At 36.3% G+C, this 24,978-nt stretch overlaps 1 protein-coding gene across 2 annotated transcripts in view; it reads left to right on the forward strand.

Moving 5' to 3' along the window:
* Positions 1 to 24,978, forward strand: part of ZRANB3 (zinc finger RANBP2-type containing 3) — a 334,039-nt gene that overhangs the window by 185,247 nt on the left and 123,814 nt on the right. The window lies entirely within an intron of this gene.

The following is a 24,978-nucleotide window of genomic DNA, read 5'->3' on the forward strand; positions in this document are numbered from 1 at the left end:
CCAACCACCAGGCTCACCCCATCTCCCCACCCCCCCAAAACCCTCAGTTTTGTTTCTCAGAGTCCACAGTCTCTCATGCTTCATCTCTCCTTCCAATTTCCCCCAATTCACTTTTCCTTTCCTTCTATTCTTTATGCTCCTTATTCCTTATGCTCCACAAGTAAGTGAAACCATACGATAATTGACTTTTTCTGCTTGACTTATTTCACTGAACATAATCTCCTCCAGTCCCCTCCATGTTGATACAAAAGTTGGGTATTTATCCTTTCTGATGGAGGCATAATATTACATTGTATATATGGACCATATCTTCTTTATCCATTCATCTGTTGAAGGGTATCTTGGTTCTTTCCACAGTTTGATGTTTGTGGCCATTGCTGCTATGAACATTGGGGTACATATGCCCTTCTTTTCACTACATCTGTATCCTTGGGGTAAATACCCAGTAGTGCAATTGCAGGGTCATAGGGTAGCTTTATTTTTAATTTTTTTAAATTATTTTTATTAACATATAATGTATTATTTTCCCCAGGGGTACAGGTTTGTGAATCATCAGGCTTACACATTTCACAGCAATCAACATAGCCCATACCCTCCCCAATGTCCATAACCCAACAACACTATCCCTACCCCTTAGCCCCCAGCAAACCCTCAGTTTGTTTTGTGAGATTTTTTAAGAGTCTCTGATGGTTTGTCTCCCTCTCAATCCCATCTTGTTTCATTTTTTCCTTCCCTACCCCCAAGCCCCCTGCCCTGTCTCTCAAACTCCTCGTATCAGAGAGATAATATTGATAATTGTCTTTCTCTGATTGACTTATTTCACTCAGCATAATACCTTCTAGTTCCATCCAGGTTATTGCAAATGGCAAGATTTTGTTTCTTTTGATGGCTGCATAGTATACCATTGTGTGTGTGTGTGTGTGTGTGTGTGTGTGTGTGTGTGTGTATTTCACATCTTCTTTATCCATTCATCTGTTGATGGACATCTAGGTTCTTTCCATAGTTTGGCTATTGTGGACATTGCTGCTATAAACATTCAGGTGTACGTGCCCATTTGGATCACATTTGTATCTTCAGGGTAAATACCCAGTAGTGCGATTGCTGGGACATAGGGTAGCTCTATTTTCAACTTTCTGAGGAACCCCCATGCTGTTTTCCAGAGTGGCTGTACCAGCTTGCATTCCCACTAACAATGTAAGAGGGTTCCCCTTTCTCTGCATCCTCTCCAACACTTGTTGTTTACTGTCTGTTTAATTTTGGCCGTTCTAACTGATGTATGGTGGTATCTCACTGTGGTTTTGATTTGAATCTCCCTGATGGCTAATGATGATGAACATTTTTTCATGTGTCTGTTTGCCATTTTTATGTCTTCTTTGGAGCAGTGTCTGTTCATGTCTTCTGCCCATTTTTTGACGCAATTATCTGTTTTTTGAGTGTTGATTTTGAGGAGTTCTTTATAGATCTTGACTATCAGCCCTTTGTCTATAGTGTCATTTATGAATGTCTTCTCCCATTCCTGGGTTGCCTCTTTGTTTTGTTGACTGTTTCCTTTGCTGTGCAGAAGATTTTAATCTTGATGAAGTCCTAAAAGTTCATTTTCGCTTTTGTTTCTTTTGCATTTGGAGACATGTCTTGAAAGAAGTTGCTGTGGCCAGTGTCAAAGAGGTTACTGCCTATGTTCTCCAGGATTTTGATAGATTCCTGCCTCACGCTGAGGTCTTGTATACATTTTGAGTTTATCTTTGTGTATGGTGTAAGAAAATGGTCAAGTTTCATTCTTCTATTCATAGCTGTCCAATTTTCCCAGCACCATTTATTGAAGAGACTGTCTTTTTTCCACTGGATATTTTTTCCTGCTTTGTCGAAGATTATTTGACCGAAGACCTGCAGGTCCATATCTGGACTCTCTGTTCCACTTGTTTGTCTATTTTTGTACCAGTACCATACTGTCTTGGTGATCACAGCTTTGTAGTAAAGCTTGAAATCAGCCAATGTGATTGCCCCAGTTTTTTTCTTTTTCAACTTTCCTTGGCAATTTGGAGACTTTTCTGGTTCCATACAAATTCTAGGATTGTTTGTTCCAGCACTTTGAAAAATTCTGGTGGAATTTTGTTCGGGGTGGCATTGAGCATATAGATTGCTCTGGGCAGTATAGACATTTTAACAATGTTTATTCTTCCGATCCAGAGCATGGACTGTTTTTCCATCTTTTTGTGTCTTCAGTTTCTTTCATGAGTGTTCTGTAGTTCCTTGAGTACAGATCCTTTACCTCTTTGGTTAGGTTTATTCCCAGGTATCTTATGATTCTTGGTGCTATAGTAGTATAGCATTATATTATATAGCATTATAGCTATAGTATTATAGTATTATAATATTCCTTTCTGTATTTTCATTGTTAGTGAATAAGAAAGCAACTGATTCCTGTGCATTGATTTTGTTTCCTGCCATATTACTGAATTGCTGTATGAGTTCTAGTAGTTTAGGGGTGGAGTCTTTTGGGTTTTCCATATAAAATATCATGTCATCTGCAAAGCAGTTTAACTTCTTCATTGCCAATTTGAATACCTTTTATTTCTTTTTGTTATCTGATCATTGTTGCTAGGACTTCTAGTACTATGTTGAAGGAGAGTGGTGAGAGTGGGCATCCTTGTCGTGTTCCTGATCTCAAAGGGAAGGCTGTCAGCTTTTCCCCAGAGAGAATGATATTCGCTGTGGGTTTTTCATAGATAGATTTTATAAAATTGAGGAATGTTCCCTCTACCCCTATACTTTGAAGAGTTTAAATCAGAAATGGATGCTGGATTTTGTCAAATGCTTCTTCTGCCTCAATTGAAAGGACCGTGTGGTTCTTCTCTCTTCTGTTATTAATTTGTTCTATCACACTGATTGATTGGTGAATCTTGAACCGCCCTTGCATCCCAGGGATAAATCCCACCTGGTCATGGTGGATAATCTTTTTAATGTACTGTTCTGTCCTATTAACTAGGATCTTGTTGAGAATATTGGCATCCATATTCATCAGGGATATTGGTCTGAAATTATCCTTTTTGATGGGGTCTTTGCCTGGTTTGGGGATCAGGGTAATGCTGGCTTCATAGAAAGAATCTGGAAGTTTTCCCTCTGTTTCTATTTTTTGAAACAGCTTCAAAAGAATAGGTATTATTTCTTCTTTGAATGTTTGGTAGAATTCCCCAGGGATTCTGTCAGGTCCTGGGCTCTTGTTTTTGGGGAGGTTTTGATCACTGTTTCAATCTTTAGTAGATATTGATCTATTCAGTTGTCAATTTCTTCCATTTCAGTCTTGGTAGTTTATAGGTTTCCGTAGATGTATTCATTTTTTTCTTGGTGCTTAACTAATTGGCATATCAATGTTAATAATAATTTCTGATGATTGTTTTTATTTTTTTGGTGTTAGTCGTGATCTCTACCCTTTCATTTATAATTTTATTAATTTGGGTCCTCTATCTTTACTTTTGGATTAGTTTGGCCAGTGGCTTATCGATCTTATTAATTCTTTCAAAGAACCAGCTTCTAGTTTTATTGATGTGTTCTACCATATCTCTAGTTTCTAACTCATTGGTATCTGTTCTAATCTTGATTATTTCCCTTCTTGTTTGTGGGGTTGGCTTAATTTGTTGTTGATTTTCCAGTTCCTTAAGGTGTAAAGAGAGCTGGTGTATTCAGGATTTTTCAGTTTTTTTGAGGGACGCTTGGATGTATGTCTATGTATTTCCCCCTTAGGACTGCCTTTTCCATATCCCACAGGTTTAGGACCGATGTGTGTTCATTCTTATTGGTTTCCATGAATTGTTTAAGTTCTTCTTTGATTTCCTGTTGATCCAAACATTCTTGAGCAGGATGGTCTTTAGCTTTCAAGTGTTTGAATTCCTTCCAAACTTTTACTTGTGATTGAGTTGCAGTTTCAAAGCATTGTAGTCTGAGTATGCAGGTAATAATCTCGGTCTTTTGATATCAGTTGAGCCCTGATTTGTGAACCAGTATGTGGTCTCTTGTGGAGAAAGTTCCATGTGCACTCGAGAAGAATGAGTATTCTGTTGTTTCAGGGTGGAATATTCTGTGTATATCTATGAAGTCTATCTGGTCCAATGTGTCATTCAAAGCTCTTGTTTCTTTATTGATTTTCTGCTTGGATGATCTATTTCTGAGAGTAGCATGTTAAGATCCCCTACAATTAATGTATGCATATCAATATAAATCTTTATTTTGATTAACAGTTGTCTTATGTAGTTGGCTGCTGCCATATGGGGGGCCTAAATATTTACAATTTACAATTTACAATTGTTAGATCTTCTTGGTGGATAGACCTTTTAAGAATGATGTAGTGTCCTTCTGTATCTCTGACTACATACAGTCTTTAGCTTAAAATCTAATTTATCTGATATGAGAATCGCTACCCCAGCTTTCTTTTGAGGCCCGTTGGCATGAAAGATAGTTCTCCATCCCTTCATTTTCAATCTGGTTGTATTTCTAGGTTCCAAATGTGTCTCTTGTAGACAGCATATGGACGGGTCCTGTTTCATCCAGTCTGCAACCCTATGCTGATTTATGGGAGCATTTAGACCATTCACATTGAGGGTGATTATTGAAAGGTTAGTTTTTATTGATGTCGTGTTGCCTGTGAAGTCCTTGTTTCTATAGATTGTCTCTGTAAGTTTTTGTTCTATGTCCATTCTTGGGTTCTTTCTTCTTTTTATAGAAGCCCCCTTAATATTTCTTGTATTGCCGGCTTGGTGGTCACATACCCTTTTAAACCTTGCCGGTCTTGGAAGCTCTTTATCTCTCCATCCATTTTGAATGTCAGCCTTGCTGGATAGTATTCTTGGCTGCATATTCTTCTCATTTAGTGCCCTGAATATGTTTTCCCAGCCCTTTCTAGCTTGCCAGGTCTGTGGACAGGTCTGATGTTACTCTGATGGAACCTTCTTTGTACATAAGGAATCTCTTCCCCGTAGCTGCCCTTAGGACAGCTATATATTATATAATATAGAAATCAGCTCTCTGTCTATAATAAAAGTCCCTCACATTTTTCCCAGTGTGTGTGTGTGTGTGTGTGTGTGTGTTCCTTTATCCTTTCTACAACTTTTTTTTTTTTTTTAAGATTTTATTTATTTACTTGGGTGAGAATGAGTGAGAGAGAGCATGAGAGAGGAGAGGGTCAGAGGGAGAAGCAGATTCCCCAAGGAGCTAAGAGCCCAATGCAGGACTCGATCCTGGAAGTCTGGTGTCATGACCTGAGCTGAAGGCAGTTGTTCAACCAACTGAGCCACTCAGGCACCCCCCTTTCTACAACTTTTTAAAGTAACCCTAATATGTTTTGATGCTTTTTAAGGGCTTTAGAACACAGAGATAGAAAGAGTCCTTCCATATTGTTTGTATGAAGGCATTTAACACTGATAGCAAAATCAGATATCATACCAAAAAAAAGGGCCTTTTTACTTAAAATTATAAACGTAGAAATCCGTAATATAGATCGGAAACTCATGAAAGACCTAATGTTAACCAGATGCAAATGGAAGTGATATCAGCAAGTATAGTTTAATATTAGAAAATGTATTAATATAGTCATTACTAATGAAAAGGAAAAAACTTAATTATATCATCTTCATATACGCTGAGATGTAATTTGATCAAATTCAACATCCATCCTTTTATAATATTTATAATTTTTAAATTATTGAAGTATAGTTGACATACGATGATAAATTAATTTCAGGTCTACAACATAGTTATTTGACAATTCTGTACATCTCTCAGTGCTTACCACAGTAATTGTAGTGACCATCTGTCACCATTCAACTTATTACAATGTTATTGATTTTATTCCATATACTGTGCTTTTCATCTCCATGTCTTATTTATTCTATAACTGAAAAATTCTACTTCTTAATCCCCTTTACCTATTTTACTCAACTTCCCCACCTCCACTTCACCCTGGCAATTACCAGTTTGTTCCCTGTGTTTAAGATTGTGTTTAGTTTGTTTGTTTTTTTGTTCATTATTTTTTTTAGATTCCACATATAAGTTAAATCATATGGTGTTTTTCTTTCTCTGTCTTATTTCACTTACCATAATACCCTCTAGGTCCATCCATTTTGTCTTTAATGGCAAGATACCATTCCTTTTTATGGATGATGGTTATTTCTTATATTTATATACCACATCTTTTTTATCCGTTCATCTATCAGTGCACACTTGGGCTGCTTCCATAATTTGGCTATTGTAAATGATGCTATTGTAAACAAAGGGATTCATGTATATTTTGAATTAGTGTTTTTGTTTTCTTTGGGTAAATACCCACTAATGAAATTGCTGGATCAAATGTTATTTCTCTTTTTAAATTTTATAAGGAACTTCCATATTGTTTTCCATAGCGGTTGCATCAATTTACATTCCCAGTAACAGTGTGCACGGGATTCCTTTTCTCCACATCCTTGACAACACTTGTTATTTCTTTTCATACTAGCCATTCTGACTGAGCTATATTTAGAGGAAGCTGTAAATACAAATATAATTTGGAGAAGGCAGCACATTTAGATTTGCATTTCCTTGATAATTAGCAATGTTGATTGAGCATCTTTCCATGTGTCTATTGACTATATGTATTTCTTTGGGAAAATGTTCAGATCCTCTGGCCATTTTTTAATCACGTTGTTTGCTTTTTTGGTATTGAGTTTTGTAAGTCCTAATATATTGTAGATAATAACCCTTATTGGCTATATCACTGTCAAATATCTTTCCCCATTCTCCAGGTTGCCTTTTTATTTGTTGATAGCTTGCTTTGCAGAAGTTTTTTAGTTTGGTATAGTCCCAATAGTTTATTTTCGCTTTTATTCCCTTGCCTAAAGAGACAGTCCATAAATGTGTTGCTAAGGGTGATGTCTGAAAGATTACTGCTTCTGTTTTTTCTTGTAGGAATTTTATGGTTTAAGGTCTCACATTTAGGTCTTTAATCCATTTTAATTTTATTTTTGTGTATGGTTTCAGAAAGTAGTCCATTTTCTTTTTTTTTTTTTGCATGTAGCTGTCCACTTTTCATAACACCATTTATTGAAAAAACTGTCTTTAGCCTCATCATATATTCTTGTCCCCTTTGTTATAAATTAGTTGACCATGTAAGCATGGGTTTATTTCTGGGTTCTCTATCCCATTCCATTAATCTATGTGTTTGTTTTTGTGCCAGTGACATATTCTCTGAATCCTGTATCTTTGTATTATATCATGAAATCAGGTATTGTGATACCTCTGGCTTTATTCTTTTTTTTTTCCCAAGGTTGCTTTAGATATTCCAGGTCTTTTGTGATTCCATATGAATTTTAGGATTATCCTAGCCCTGAGGCACCTGGGTGGCTTAGTGGGTTAGAACCTCTGCCTTTGGCTCAGGTTATGATTCCAGGGTCCTGGGACAGGCTCTCTGCTCAGCAGGGAGCCTGCTTCCCTTCCTCTCTCTCTGCCTGCCTCTCTGCCCACTTGTGATCTCTGTGAAATAAATAAATAAAATCTTTTTTTAAAAAAAGGATTATCCTAGTCCTGCAAAAAATATCATTAGTTTGTAGTAGGGATTATATTGATTCCGTAGATTGCTTTGTTTAGTGTGGACATTAAAACAAGATTAATTCTTCCAATCCATGAATATGTGGTTTTTAGTGATCTTAAGGTATATGTGTTTATGTGTTCCGTATTCAAAGTCACTGTATCATATGAAACTTTAAATCCGGAGCAAGGATGTTCATTGGCATCAGAGTTTACTTTATTCGGGTAGCAATAATCAGTTTAATTACCTCCGAAAAGGTAAAAATTAGGAAGAAAAAGGCAAAATTATCATTATTTTCAGCTGATACTGTTTATTTGGAAGACCTGAGGGGATTTTCTTTTGTGCAAAAGGGAATTTATTAAGATGTCCTAGCAAAAAGTTACTATTAAAAAATAAATTGTCTTTCTATACATAAATAATAATAAATAGTTTTAAGATATAATGCCAAAAAGACATGATCCTACATATTGTTAGGAAGCTTTTTGTTACAATTTTTGCAGACTATAAATGCCAAAAGTTTGCTTATATAAAACAAACATATTAATTGAATTTATCCTTGGGGAGTAGGAAATCCTAAATGATCAGAAAACATTCCATCTTTTCTGATTTACTTTCATATGACAATAGAAGTGTGTAATTGTCCCTTTCTTGATTATCAAAACACATCCTGTTTCAAAGAAAAATTTATATTTTGGAAATGATTTATGATGGGAGAGATTGTGTTCTTTTTTCTGTTTACTAGAGGAAACCATTTTAAAATTATTATTATGTTTCTCAAAAGATATTTTCTTCCAGATTCCATTTTAAAAATTTTTATGTTACTCCTTTTCTTCATTACCTTCAAACCAGTATGGTATCATAGACTCTGATTCAGATCAAGGCACTTCCTGGCATTTTAAGTTACTTTGGAATGTTAAATTTTTTCCATAATGTTTTCCTTTCATGAAGATGTCATTTTCACACTATAATTTTGTAGAAAGCAAATTTTGGTTAGTTATTCAGTTCCAGACCCATATTTTATATTTGAAATATCATGACTGTATCCAAATGAAGTTAAATGAAGCTTAAGCAAAAGTACAACTTTATAAGGTTTATTTCATACATACATGATCAAACAGAAGTATACTAATACAAATGTGGCTTAGAGATGAGAAGTCTAGGTATAGGTAACTTTATCTGGTTTGATTTGAGAGACACAAAGAAAATATAATTCAACCAGAATATCCCATGTCCATAATTATTTACATCATTCACTCTACTGCATTATATTTAGAGGATGCTATAAATGCAAATATTATTTGGATAAAGCAGCACATTCAGTTGTCAACCATTAGCACATCAGAGCTAGGAAAGACTTTACAGATCACCCAATCCTCCTCACCCCCACTTTATTACCTGGCAACATGATTATTACCTGGTAACATTAAATGATTTGCCTAATATTTGACTTCATCTTGCATTTTTTTCTCATGTTTCCTGACAATAGGAAAGACCTCAGGAATGGCAACTTTAATAATGTTCTTTTACACAGAAAAAGAGGATACATAGGTAATCCAGTGAGGCATTCTGTTATCAGCAGCCACCTTCAAAAGGCATGCTATGGGAAGACAAATTTGTCCTCCCTGATGTCATGCTTAAAGGTTAAGAATATCTCAGCATATTTTTATGAAAATTAAAATTTCTTTACTGCTGATATTTTGTGCCATTTCTACCTCTTAGGAGAAATAGTTGTCTAAATTTTTATGAGAGGGGGAAATGCTGAATGATAATACATATTAAAGGTATTTTAGCCATTTTCCAAAAGTGTTAATTAATAGGTCATGTCAGCTTCAAGAAATGTCTTTTATGGAATTGCACTACTTTGTCTTTAGCACTGTCACATATAATGGTCTTATCCATGGGCTAAATAGAGGGCAGGTCTATTCCATTTGCAAATGGTTAAAATCTGAGAGAAATAGTTAATATACTGGATGGCAGAGATAAGTTTGAAAAATAATTAGATAAAAATTAATAGGACAAATCTTGCACTTATGCTTGAAAAGTCTGCCTTGTGTGGAAGGGATTTGAAAAATCCTCACCTTTTATCACTAATTTAGTTAAAAAAGACTTCTGGTTTTGAATAACCCTAGGCTAAATTGAAGTCAACTGTGAAAACTAATAAAAATAAATTAATATTGGGATGTATTATTCAGGTTAACATTCAGAGTAAGGGATGGTTCTGTTCCACTCATTGTTTAACCTACATCTGGAGTATGGTTTAATTTTGATTAATCCATTCATTCAAAAAATATTTAAAGGGTATCTGTTATTTTCCATGCCATGTGTTATTTATGTATCAGATATGCACTAGAGAATAAGACCTACATAGTTCCAACCTTCACTGTGTTCTCAAGTCAAACACTAACTAGATAATAATGGTTGTGATGAGTGTGGTAGATGCAGAAGTGTCAAGGGTGTTACAGCAGGGTTTAAAAGAGTGAACTATCAAGTCACAGGGGACAGAAGGGGCATCCTGTGAGTAAGTGATAGCTATTTGCATTCCAGAACGAGGAATTTGTATGCTCAGCCTGAGAACCAGAGAGACTGCTAGGCCTTTGAGAAACTAAAAGTAGTCTAGGTCATATGAATATTCTTGAACTAAGAGAAGAGAGTCTTAGGACAAAATGGTGTTAGGCCTGCATCATGTTATATGGGGTCTTTTTCTTCATCAGAATAGCAGTAAGAAGGCACTGGAAGGTGTTATAAGTACATTCACATTGTCATACAAACATCACTACCATCCACCTCCAGAACTTATTCATCATCCCAGACATTAAACAGTAACTCCTGCCCCCTAGCCTCTCATCGTGGGATTTTAAAACATGAAAGGCACAAACATGACTAGATGTACAAGTTTAGTCTTTTATTTATTTATTTTTATTTTTTAAGATTTTATTTATTTATTGGACAGACAGAGATCACTACTAGGCAAAGAGACAGGCAGAGAGGGAGAGAGGAGGAAGCAGGCTCGCCGCTGAGCAGAGAGCCCAAGGCTCGATTCCAGGACCTTGAGATCATGACCTGAGCTGAAGGCAGAGGCTTAACCCACTGAACCACCCAGGTGCCCCTGGTTTGTTATTTTTTAAGAACATTTTCACATTGTTCAGCCTTCTAAATCTATCTGAGTATATGCTTAAAAATCTCCCTTTCACTCACTTTTTTCTAAAAAGTATAGGTAGTTTTTAAATTTTTCCACAGAAATTGTGTGCAATTTCAAGGAATTCATATTTTTTACCCAGATACTGGATAGTATAAATATACACATTGTTTTTTACATAAATAATTTCATACTTTTTTCTTATGGCAGCATGGTATTATGGAGAATATCCATAGTTTCTGGGGTGACAGGAAGTTGAGGGAGTTTGCATATGATGACTTGTTTTTTTCGGGGAATGGAAAAGACAATTATGTATTTAGAGAAATGGAAAAGTAGAGAATTGAATGTTTGAGGAGCATCGACAGTGTGAAATATTGCTGAAAGAGAGAATGAGATCATGAGGTGAGTGTGATAGAATTGGCAGCAGTACCGAGTAACCATTTGAGAACAGAAATTTTAGATTTAACCAGTGCTCTCAGAGGTACGATTTTCCCAGCAACAACCAGCAGTGTGGGTATAGTCTTAGGAAAGGCTTTTGGTTGGGTCTGTTCAAGACTTTTGTTACCAACTTGTGATGCATGGGCTGATGGACAAGGAAATTATGTGATATTGATAAAAGGAAATGTAATGTATGAGCAAGGAAATCCAAACAAGGTGAGGAAGGACATGAAGACAGGAAGGATGTTGTGGGTATGGTCATGACGGAAAGGTCCTGATGTGGTAGTGAAGTTACAGTGGGTACAAGTGAACAAGAGGGCAAGAAGAGTGGGACAGTGCAGAGTGCAATGGCTGAATTTACCATGTAGAGCTGGTTTTCAGGACTGTTACAGTCACGGGAATGGAACAGTTGGAAGAGAGTTTTAGAAGGTCATTGAAGATAAGGAATGTGAGGAACTGAGAGGAAACCTAAAAGTCGTATTGTAGGAATCACGTTAACAAATGAAAACATATCTGGGAAGAGGGGACAAGAATAGTGAGAGTAGTTCATATTCATCTCTACAAATGCCTTTATTATTGATTGCCTACTATATTTAAGACATTATTTCAGACTTGCTGGCAATATAAAGATGAGTAAGACATAGTGCTTGATCTTATGAAGCCTATAGGGATTTGAAAAGGAGAGGGCTTGGAGGAGGAAGTCGTTAAATATTTAAAGATCTGTCATCTTTTAAAGGAATTAGACTTTTGTCTCTGTGGCCTCAGGGGCAAAACTGTTATCAGTGAATGAAAGTTAATGGGGTGGTAGATTTTGACTTAATATGAGTAAGAACTTACACATGCATAAAACACGACAAAAAATCGTATAATACTATATAATAAAACTGGAACAAAAAAATAATCAAATATACTACAAGTAAATTGTTTTCTTTTTTTCTTTATAGCCTGTATGTAATGCTGTCATCTGCTAATTTTTTAAAAAAGATTTTATTTATTTATTTGAGAGAGAGAGAAAGATCACAAATAAGCAGAGAGGCAGGCAGAGAGAGAGAGGGGGAAGCAGGCTCCACGCCGAGCAGAGAATCCAATGTGGGGCTTGATCCCAGGACTTGTGCCAGGGCTTGAGATCATGACCTGAGCCGAAGGCAGAGGCTTAACCCACTGAGCCACCCAGGTACCCCTTTCATCTGCTAATTTCACTTAACATACCTGACCCATGCTTTAACATTGTCTTTCTCAGTTGTTTTATTGTCCTTTACTTTTACTAATTTAAAGATAGTGTATTGCTATGGAAAAATGATTATTTTAACAGATCAAACAAAAAAAGGTTTTTTAAGTAAGTAATAAGTCACTGAATTCTCACTATGTGTAAATAACCATTACTAAGTGTGTTTTGATAACTTTCCCACTAGGTTATTTCTCTGCTTAGGTCAGTAGGGATAGAGAGAAAAAGAGGGAGATAGATAGGTAGGCAATTTTAAATAAATAGAGCCATATTATACATACCCTTTGGTACTGTGCTTTTTCATTGAACACTATTTTTAGAATAGCTTTCTATATCAGTAACTAAAATATATCTTTTTATTAGCTTTATTTTAGATATATTATTTTTAATTCTTTCAACAATTCTACATGGATGATGATGGTACATCCTCTTTATAGATGAGTAAACTGAAATTTTGGGAAGGTTAAGTCCCTTGTCCAAATCACAAAACTAAAAAAATGAAAGAGTAGTAATTGAAACACCCTTTGTCACTATTTTTCTTCCATTCTCTTTCTTGTGTTTGAATTATTTGATAATGCAGTGTCCGTGTGTATGTGATTCACTAAATAAATAGAAAAAATGGGCTAAATAAATTAAATATTGTTCTGTAAAAGATTAAGTACTTGACTGTTTCTTTCCCAGTCAACTTTTTATCTTATAATTAATTATTTCCTTTTTTCCATCTCTGGTTTTCAATAAAGCAATCACAATTTTTTTTATTCAAAGACTTCAGCAAATCTATCAACTTCCAATATGTCAGATAAACACATAAAATAATTATTTTTCATATGCCTGGAGACCACTTTCTTACAGCCTTCTGTTCTGCTCTAATTCCAACTGCTTTTTCTATGGACATAGGTGCACACGTGTCATCCTGAATTTTCTTTTGCCATTCTGCTATATTGCATTCCAAAATTCCTGGATTCCATGACTTTTGTTTTTTCCTTTATTTTCTAGTCCTCTTTTTAATATTTTTTATGGAAAAAATTCAGTATATACAAAAGTAGACAGAATAGTATAATGAACTCCACATGTGCTCTTCATCAGCTTGAATATTTATTAATTCATAGCCAGTCTTGCTTTAGCTATATAGGCATGCCTCATTTTATTGTGCTTTGTTTTATTTTGCTTCATGGATAGTGCATTTTTTACAAATTGAAGGTTTTTGACAACCCTGTCCCAAACAAGTCTATCAGTGCCATTTTTTAAATAGCATTTGCTCACATCATGTGTTTGTGTCACATTTTGGTAACTCTCTTATTATTTCAAACTTTTTCATTATAATTATATTTGGTTGTGGTGATCTATGATGAGGAATCTTTCATATTACTATTGTAATTGTTTTGAAGCATCATAAAACAAGTCCATGTAAGATGACAAGCAATTGATAAATATTGTGTGTGTTTTGACTGTTCCACTGACAAGCTATTCCTCCAACTCTCTCCCTTTCCTTGGGCCTCTCTACTCCCTGAGACACAATAATATTGAAATTAGGCCAATTAGCAACCTTACTTCTAAGTGTTCATGTGAAAGGAAAGGCTGCATGTCTCTCACGTTAAGTCAAAAGCTAGAGGGGCGCCTGGGTGGCTCAGTGGGTTAAAGCCCCTGCCTTCGGCTCGGGTCATGATCGCAGGGTCTTGGGATCGAGCCCCGCATCGGGCTCTCTGCTCAGCAGGGAACCTGCTTCCCTTCCTCTCTCTCTCTCTGCCTGCCTCTCTGTCTACTTGTGTTCTTTCTCTGTCAAATAAAATAAATAAAATCTTTTTAAAAAAATAAAAATAAAAAATAAAAAGCTAGAAATGATTTAGCTTAGTGAGGAAGATAGGTCAAAAGCTGAGAAAGGCTAAAAGCTGGGCCTCTTGCACCACACAGTTGGCCAAGTTGTGAATGCAAAGGAAATATTCCTGAAAGAAATTAAAAGTGCAACTCCAGGGAACAGAGGAGTGATAAGAAAGCAGAATTACCTTATTACTTTTTTCTTAAGATTTTATCTATTTATTTGAGAGAGAGCGAACACAAACAGGAGGGAGAAGGAGGGGGAGTAGAAGACTCCCCGCTGCATGGGGAGACCCACCTGGGGCTCCATCCCAGGACACTGGGATCATGACCTGAGCCCTAAGACAGACACTTAACGGACTGAGCCACCCACATGCCCCAGAATAGACTTGTTACTGGTGTGCAGAAGGTTTCAGTGGTCTGGACTGAAGAGCAAGCCGGCCACACCATTCCCTTAACCAAGCCTAATTCAGAGCAAGGCCTTAACGCTCTTCAATTCTGAGAAGGCTGAGAGATGAGGAAGCTGCAGGAAAGTCTGAAGCTAGCAGATGCTGGTTCAAAAGCTGTCTCAAGAACATAAAAGTGCAAGGGTAGGGGCGCCTGGGTGGCTCAGTGGGTTAAGCCGCTGCCTTCAGCTCAGGTCATGATCTCAGGGTCCTGGGATCCGAGTCCCACATCAGGCTGTCTGCTCAGCAGGGAGCCTGCTTCCCTCTCTCTCTCTCTGCCTGCCTCTCCATCTACTTGTGATTTCTCTCTGTCAAATAAATAAATAAAATCTTAAAAAAAAAAAAAAAAGTGCAAGGGTAACCACTAGTGCTGATGTAGAACCTGCAACAAGTTCTGCAGAAGAACTAGCTAAGAGCATTATTGAAGGGGCCTACATTAGACAACAGATTTTCAGTGTAAACAAAACAGACTTCTATTGAAGAAGATGCCATCTAGGACTTTATAGCTAAAGAGGAGAAGTCTATGCCTGGCTTGAAAGCTTCAAAGGATAGGCTGACTCTCTGGGTAGGGGCTAATATGGCTGGTGACTTTAAGTTGAATCCAGTGCTCATTTACATTTCAAAAATCCTAGAGCCTTTAAGAATTATGCTTAATCTACTCTGCCTGTGTTCTGCAAATGGAACAGAAAAGCCTGGATGATAGCACATCTGATTACCACATGGTTAGCTGACTATTTTAAGCCTACTCTTGAGACCTACTGCTCAGAGAAAGAGATGCAGCTCAAAATATCACTGCTCATTGACCATGCACCTGGCCCCCCCAGAGCTCTGATGGAAAGAAATGTACAATGAGATGAATGTTGTTTTCTTGCCTGCTAATACAACATCCGCCCTGCAGCCCATGGATCAAGGAATAATTTTGACACTGAAGTCTTACTATTTAAGGAATTGTTTAGGGAATACATTTTGTAAGGGTATTGCTGTCATGGACAGTAATTTCCCTGATGGATCCAAGCAGTCAACTGAAAACATTCTGGAGAGTATTTACCATTCTAGATGACATTAAGAGCAGTCATGATTCACTGGAAGAGTTTACAATATCCATATGAACAGGAATTTGTAAGAAATTGATTCCAACCCTATGAATGTCTTTGAAGGGTTCAAACTTCATTGGAGGAAGTAACTGCAGATGTGGTAGAAACAGCAAGGGAACTAGAATTAGAACTGGAGCCAGAAGATGTAATGAATTTTGCTACAATCACATAAAATTTTAATGGATGAGGACTTTCTTCTTATGTATGAATGAAGAAAATGGTTTCTTGAGATGATATCTACTACTAGTGAAGTTGCTGTGAAGACTTTTAAAATGACAACAAAAGATTTAGAATATTAACTAGATTTAGTTGGTAAAGAAGGAGCTTACTTTGAAAGGATTAACTCCAATTTTGAAAGTTCTTTGGGTAAAATGCTATCAGACGTGTCACATGCTATAGAGAAATGATTTGTGAAAGGGAGAGTGAATTGATATGGCAGACTTTACTGTTGTCTTATTTTAAGAAATTGCCACAGCCACGAGGCCATCCACAACCACCATCCTGGTCAGTCAGCGGCCATAATCATTGAAGGATGATCCTTCGCCAGCAAAAAGATTATGACTCACTAAAAACTCAGATGACAGTTAGTAATTTTTAATAATAAAGTATTTTAAAATTAAACTATGTATGTTGTTTTTTAGGCACATTGCTTTTGCACATTTAATAAACTACAGAGTACTGTTAATATCACCTATATGTGCAGTGGAAACCAAAATTTGTCTCTCTTTATTGCAATTTCCTTTAATTTTGGTGGTCTGGAACCAGACCCTCAGGATCTGCAGTGTATGCCTGTATTCCCATGTACGTTCACCACGTTATGTTGAAGGAAAATCTACACATCCCCTTTTACCTATAAAATATTTCACAATATATGTGTAAAGAGTAAGGACTCCCAAAAAACCAAGTAATTAGAATCTCATTATCATACATAAAAGTTAAACAATACTCAGTCTTTAATGTCAAAAAAATCCAGTAGATGTTCAAATTTTAATTGTCTTTTGCAAGTTTTTTAAATTGTCTTCACCTCTACAGTTTGGATCAGTTCCCAAATAAGGCTCAGAACTTACAAATGTTAAGAATTTCCCTTAATCCCTCTAGTTAAGTCTCTCTTAATCTCTAGGGTTTCCTTCTGTTGTCTAGTTTTATTTCTTTATTTTCAATTTGTTGAATAAAATAATTTATTACTATAACCTGGATTTTGCTGCTTCCATCCCTATGATGTTATTTAACATGTTCCTCTATCCTCTTATTTCTATATTAGTATTTAGATTTAGGGACTTCAGTTTTTTGGAAGTTCTTTTTCATAGGAATGTTGTGTTCTTCCATTGGAGGGTCATGATATCTAAGGCCTCTTTTTTTGTAATGTTAGTAGCTGTCAAGATTCAGTACTTGATCTATTAAATCTTTAGGCATTTACAAAAGATCTGTAGCCTAATACTCTTCCTTTATTTATTAGCTGACATAGGTCTATAGAGAAAAACCTCCCTTTATCTACTATTTGGAAACTCATTCATTCAGTTTAATTAGAAAAAGCAGGGAAAATGCTTACTTTCTCTTATTTATTAGTTTTCGAACTAGCAAGTTGTTTGACGAACGTTCTCTAATGATTTCCAAAGAGGATTTTCAATTTTTTAAATTGGTAAGTGTAAGCCTTCTAACTTTTTTATTTTTCAAGAGTTTTTGGCCGTTCTCTAACCCTTGCATTTTTAATCTGAATATTTGGATTAGCTTGTTAATTTTTGCAAAGAGTTCAGCTTAAGTTCACATTATTTGAGGGACTTGAGCCATTTTAATAATATGACCTCTTCCCAGTTAATATAGGGAAATGTCTTTCTATTTATTTAATTTGTTTCTACAGTGCTGTGTAGTTTCCAGTGTCTAGTTCTCACAATTTTTTATAGATGCTATTTATCAGTGTAAGGAAGTTACTTTGTAATCTTTGTCTGTTGAGTGTTTGAGAATTTTATTTATAACTCATTTTTTTTCAATTCACTTCATCTGTTATATTTATTGATGATTAAATTGTTCCACCTTTAATAAATGGGACCATTTTCAGCAGGATACTTTTGAAACAATGCTAGTAGGCTTTAATTGCTTTCTTAGTATCTGATGTGAGAAGGTGTTCCAGGATCATTTTGTACATTTTTTTCTTTGGTTCCTTTTGGAATATTTCTTGGTTTTCTGGAAAGGTAACCCTTAACAGCTTCCTAAGAATAGTGCATAGAAAGCAAACCTGTACCCCTGGGGATAAAAATATATGTTTATAAAAATAAAAAATTAAAAAAAAAAAAAAAAGAAAGCAAACTTTTTGAATTCTTGTATAACTGCTTCTAGATAATCTCTAAATAGATAATTTTAGATTTCTGTGTTGAAAATCATTGTTCCTTAGACTTTGAGGTTAGTTCTTCATTGCCTCTATTACCAAGGTTGCTATCAAGAATCGTAATGCGTGAATGCCTGGGTGGCTCAGTCATGGTTTTAGCCATAGAGGTGGTTTTATCCTGGGTGGCTCCGTTGGTTAAGTGTCTGCCTTCAGCCCAGGTCATGATCCCAGGGTCCTGGGATCAAGTCCCATGTGGGGCTCCCTGCTCATACTCCCTGTTGCTTTCTCTGTCTCTGTCTCTGTCTCTCTCTCAAATAAATAAATAAAATCATTAAAAAAAAAAAAGAAGAAGAATCGCAGTGCTTGCCGCACCTGGGTGGTTCAGTTGGGTAAGCATCTGACTCTTGATTTCAGCTCAGTCATGATCTCAGGGTGTTGGAATTGATCACTCCCTCTGGCTTCCTGCTCACTGGGCACACTCCTTGTCTTTCTCTCCCTCTGCCTCTCTCTTTCTCTCAAATAAATGAATGGATCTTAAATTTTTTTAAAAAATCACAACACCATTCTCATTTTTGATCCTTTCTATGTCTCATGTATATGAATATGTCTCCCCATTCTGGAAGCTTCTTAGATTGTCCTTTATTATGGTTAATCTTTAATTTTATAAAAATATGCCTTTGTTTAGGTTTTTTTAATTCTAGTGATAGTAGGTATTCTCTTTCAACCTAGTAACATAAGTGCTTATGTCTGGAAATTACTCTTTTTTTTCCCTTAAATTATTTTTATTAACATATAATGTATTATTTGCCTTGGGGGTACAGGTTTGTGAATCATTGGATTTATACATTTCATAGCACTCACCATAGCCCGTACCCTCCCCTCATTGTCCATAACCCAACCACCCTATCCCCCCAGCAACCCTCAGTTTATTTTGTGAGATTAAGAGTCTCTGGTGGTTTATTTCCCTCCCAATCCCATCATGTTTCATTTTTTCCTTCCCTACCCCCCACGCCCCTACCTTCCTCTCAAATTCTTCATATCAGAAAAATCATATGATAATTGGATTTCTCTGATTGATGTGTTTTGCTCAGCATAATACTCTCTAATTCCATCCAGGTCATTGCAAATGGCAAAATTTCTTTTGGTGGCTGCATAGCATTCTATTGTATATATATATACACACCACCATCAAACATCTAGGTTTGATGTTTTGATGATGTTTTAATGATGAATGGAAAATACATCTAGGTTTTTTCTATAGTTTGGCTATTGTGGACATTGCTACTATAAACACTCAGGTGCACGTGCCCCTTCAGATCACTGCATTTGTATCTTTAGGGTAAAAAGTAGTACGATTGCTGGGTTGTAGGGTAGCTCTATTTTCAACTTTTTGAGGAACCTCCATGCTGTTTTCCAGAGTGGCTGCACTAGCTTGCATCCCCTCCAACAGTCTAGGAGAGTTCACCTTTCTCCGCAGCCTCGCTAACATCTTTGGTTTCCTGACTTCTTAATTTTAGCCATTCTGACTGGTGTGAGGTAGTATCTCATTGTGATTTTGATTTGTATTTCCCTGATGCTGAGTGATGTTGAGAACTTTCTCAGTTGTCTGTTGGCCATCTGGATGTCTTCTTTGCAGAAATATCTGTTCATACCTTCTGTCCATTTCTTAATTGGATTATTTGTTGTTTGGGTGTTGAGTTTGATAAGTTCTTTATAGATTATGGATACCAGAGCTTTATCTGATACATCATTTGCAGATCCTTCTCCCATTCTGTCAGTTGTCTTTTGATTTTTTTTTACTGTTTCCTTTGATGTGTCAAAGCTTTTGATCTTGAGGAAGTCCCAATAGATCATTTTTGCCTGTGTTTCCCATATCTTTGGCGATGTTTCTAGGAAGAAATTGTTGCCATTGTGACCTGTCTTCTCCTCAAGGCTTTTGATGGATTCCTGTCTCACATTGAGGTCCTTCATTCATTTTGAGTCTGTTTTTGTGTGTGGTTTAAGAAAATGGTCCAGTTTCATTTGTCTGCATGTGGCTTCCAATTTTCCCAACACCATTTTTAACTGATTTCTGAGCATTGATTTTTATATCCTGACACTTTACTGAATTCCTGTATGAGTTCTAGCAGATTTGGAGTGGAGTCTTTTGGGTTTTCCACATAAAGTATCATATCATCTGCAAAGAGTGATAGTTTGACTTCTTCTTTGCTGATTCAGATGCCTTTTTTGTTGTTGTTGTCTGATTTTTGAGGCTAGGACTTCTAGTACTATGTTGAATAGCAGTGGTGATAGTGGACAGCCCTGCTGTGTTCCTGAACTTATGGGGAAAGCTCTGTTTTTCTCTATTGAGAATGATATTCACTGTGGGTTTTTCATAGATGGCTTTGATGATATTGAGGTATGTACCCTCTATCCCTACATTCTGTTAAAAGGATCATGTGGTTCTTGTTCTTTTATTAATGTGTTGTATCACATTGATTGATTTGTGGATGTTGAACCAACCTTTCAGCCCAGGGATTAATCCCACTTGGTCGTGGTGAATAGTCCTTTTAATGTACTGTTGGATCCTATTGGCTAGTATTTTGGTGAGAATTTTTGCATCCATGTTCATCAAGAATATTGGTCTGTAATTGTCCTTTTTGATGGGGTCTTTGTCTGTTTTGGGAATCAAGGTGATACTGGCCTCAAAATGAGTTTGGAAGTTTCCCTTCCATTTCTATTTTTTTGGAACAGTTTCAGGAAAATAGGTATTAATTCTTCTTTAAATGTTTGGTTAGAATTCCCCTGGGAAGCTGTCTGGCCCTGGGCTCTTGTTTCTTGGGAGATTTTTGATGACTGCTTCAATCTCCTTACTGGTTATGGGTCTGTTTGGGTTTTCTGTTTCTTCCTGGTTCAGTTTTGGTAGTGTATACATCTCTAGGAATGCACCCATGTCTTGCAGATTGTAACATTTGCTGGCATATAATTGCTCATAATATGTTCTTATATTTCTTTGTAATTATTTGGTGTTGGTCATGATCTCTCCTCTTTCATTCATGATTTTATTAATTTGGGTCCTTTCTCTCTCTCTCTCTCTTTAATAATTATGGCCAGGGGGACGCCTGAGTGGCTCAGTGGGTTAAGCCTCTGCCTTCAGATCAGGTCATGATCTCAGGGTCCTGGGATCGAGTCCCACATCGGGCTCTCTGCTCAGAAGCAGGGAGCCTGCTTTCCCCTCTGTCTCTCTGCCTGCCTCTCTGCCTACTTGTCATCCCTCTCTCTCTCTGTCAAATAAAAAAATAATAATAATAATAATAATGGCCAGGGATTTATCAATCTTATTAATTCTTTTGAAGAACCAGCTCCTAGTTTAATTGATTTGTTCTACTATTCTTTTGGTTTCTATTTCATTGATTTCTGCTCTGCTCTTTATTATTTCTCTTCTCTGGCTGTGTTGAGGCTTTCTTTGCATGTTCTTTCTACAGCTCCTTTAGGTGTATTCATAGGTTGTGTACTTGAGACCTTGTTTCTTGATAAAGGCTTGTATCATTATGTATTTTCCTCTCAGGACTGCCTTTGTTGTGTCCCAAAGATTTGGAACAGTTTTTAAAAAATTAACATTTAAAGACTAAAGAATCATGGGGGGAAAGCCATGAATTCTTTGTGTTGTATTCCTGTAGCTCTGAAGTTTTGCAATTCTCACTGATCGGTGAACCTGGTCTTGGCTGGATATTCTTATTGTTCTTCTTGGGGAGGGACCTGTTGTTCTGATTCAAAGATTTTGAAGAGTTGTGTTTTCATTTTCATTTGTTTCTATGAATTTTTTTAATGCTTCTTTAATTTCCTGGTTGACCCATTCATTCTTTAGTAGATGCTCTTTAGCCTCCATGTATTGGAGTTCTTTCCAACTTTCCACTTGTGGTTGAATTCTAGCATCAGAGCATTGTGGTCTGAAAATATGCAGGGAATGATCCCCATCTTTTGGTACCAGCTGAGACCTGATTTGTGACCGGATGTGATCTATTCTGGAGAATGTTCCTTGTGCACTAGAGAAGAATGTGTATTCTGTTGCTCTGGGATGCAATGTTCAGAATATATCTGTGATGTCCATCTGACTAGTATGTCATTTAAGGCCTTTATTTCCTTGTTGCTTTTTTGCTTAGATGATCTGTCCATTTCAGTGAGGAGGGTATTAAAGTCCCCTACTATTATTGTATTATTGTTGATGTATTTCTTTGATTTTGTTTTTAATTGGTTTATATAGTTGGCTGCTCCCATGTTAGGGGCATAGATATTTAAAATTGTTCAATCTTATCAGACAGACCCTTTGAGTATAATATAGTGTTCTTCTTCTTCTCTTATTATAGTCTTTGGCTTAAAATCTAATTGATCTGACATAAGGATTGCAACCCCAGCTTTCTTTTTATGTCCGTTAGCCTGGTAAATTGTTTTCCACCCCCTCACTTTAAATATGAAGGTTTCTTTGGGACTAAGGTGAGTTTCTTGTAGAGAACGTATTAATGTTTTGTTTTTTTTATCCATTCTGATACCCTGTGTCTTATGATTGGGGCATTTAGCCCATTTACATTCAGGGTAGCTACTGAAAAATATGAATTTAGTGCTATTGTATTGCCTGTAAGGCAACTGTTACTGTATACTGTCTCTGTTCCTTTCTGGTCTACTACTTTTAGGCTCTCTCTTTGCTTAGAGAACCTCTTTCAATATCTCCTGTAGGGCTGGTTTGGTGTTTACAAATTCGTTTAATTTTTGTTTGTCCTGGAACCTTTTTATCTCTCCTATTTTCAATGACAACCTAGCTGGATATAGTATTCTTGGATGCATGTTTTTCTTGTTTAGTGCTCTGAATATATTATGCCAGTTCTTTCTGGCCTACCAGGTCTCTGTGGATAAGTCTGCTGCCAATCTAATATTTCTACCATTATATATTACAGACTTCTTGTCCTGAGCTACATTCAGGATTTTCTCTTTGTCACTAAGACTAGTAAGGTTTACTATTAGATGACGGGGTGTGGACCTATTTTTATTGATTTTGAGGGGGGTTCTCTGTGCCTCCTAGATTTTGATGCTTGTTCCCTTTGCCATATTAGGGAAATTGTCTACTATAATTCTCTCCAATATACCTTCTGCCCCCCTCTCTCTTTCTTCTTCTTTTGGTATCATATTTATTCTAATATTGTTTCATCTTATGATATCTCATCTCTTGTATTCTCCCCTTGTTGTCCAATAGTTGTTTGTCTCTCTTTTGCTCAGCTTCTTTATTCCCCGTCATTTGATCTTCTATATCACTAATTCTCTCTTCAGCCTCATTTATCCTAGCAGTAAGGGCCTCCATTCTTGATTGCACTCATTAATAGCTTTTTTGATTTCAGCTTGGTTGGATTTTATTCTTTTATTTCTCTAGAAAGGGATTTTATTTCTCCAGACAGGGTTTTTCTAACATCTTCCATGCCTTTTCTGAGCCCAGCTAGCACCTTGAGAACTGTCATTCTGAACTGCAGATCTGACATATTACCAGTGTCTCTATTGATTAGGTCCCTAGCTGTCGGTACTGCCGACACCTTGTTCTTTTTTTTTCTGGTGAATTTTTCCGCCTTGTCATTTTATTCAGATAAGAATATATGAACAAGAGAATAGCATACCAAAAGGGTGGCACAGCCCCCAGAAAAATATACACTAACCAAATCAGAAGAGACCCAAAACCAGGGGAGAAGATAAGGGAAAGCAAAAGAATAAATAAAAAATAAATATATATTAGACTGGTGAATAGAACAGAGTCACCCACTTCATTTGGGGTTTTATTCTGTCTTCGAAGAAACTACCTCCCAGAATTTTAAAAAAAGAAAAACTTATACACACACATACACACACACACGCACACACAGACACAAGTAAGGTAAACTTGATGAAGGGATGGAATATGACTGTAAAGATGAAAATGTTTTAAATATTCTAAAAAAGGAATTGAGAAGATAGGTTGGTTGGAAAAAGGAAAAAAAAAAAAAGAGGAGAGAATGTGTTCAGGCTGGAAACTAGAACAAAGCCATGTGCTAGATTTAGGGTATATTTTGATCTATTAGAAGAAATTGTATTCCACAATTTTAAAGGAAAAAAACCTATATGTACATAAAAAATAAGGTTAAATACAGTGAAGGAATAAAATATAACAATGAAAATTTTAAAAGATTTTTTTTTAAATGTTATTGTTACTCATGAAAGAAATTGAAGAAGACACAAAAAGAGAGAAGACCATTCCATACTCTTGGATTGCCTAGAGCAATCTATACTTTTAATGCCATTCCGATCAAAATTCCACCGGTATTGTTCAAAGAGCTGGAGCAAATAATCCAAAAATTTGTATGGAATCAGAAGAGACCCCGAATCGCTAAGGTAATGTTGAAAAACAAAAATAAAAGTGGGGGCATCACGCTACCTGATTTCAAGCTTTACTACAAAGCTGTGATTACAAACAGCATGGTACGGGCATAAAAACAGACACATAGACCAGTGGAACAGAGTAGAGAGCCCAGATATGGACCCTCAATTCTATGGGCAAATAATCTTTGACAAAACAGGAAAAAATATACAGTGGAAAAAAGATAGTCTCTTCAATAAATGGTGCTGGGAAAACTGGGCAGCTATATATAGAAGAATGAAACTGGACCATTCTCTTACACCGTACACAAAGATAAACTCAAAATGGATAAAAGACCTCAATGTGAGACTGGAATCCATCAGAATCCTAGAGGAGAACATAAGCAATAATCTATTCGATATCAGCCACTGCAACTTCTTTCAAGATATGTCTCCAAAGGCAAAGGAAACAAAAGCGAAAATAAACTTTTGGGACTTCATCAAAATCAAAAGCTTCTGCACAGCAAAGGAAACAGTCAAGAAAACAAAGAGGCAACCCACGGAATGGGAGAAGATATTTGCAAATGACAGTACAGAC

The sequence above is a fragment of the Mustela nigripes genome, chromosome 3, assembly GCF_022355385.1.
Source record: "Mustela nigripes isolate SB6536 chromosome 3, MUSNIG.SB6536, whole genome shotgun sequence".
NCBI lineage: Eukaryota > Metazoa > Chordata > Mammalia > Carnivora > Mustelidae > Mustela > Mustela nigripes.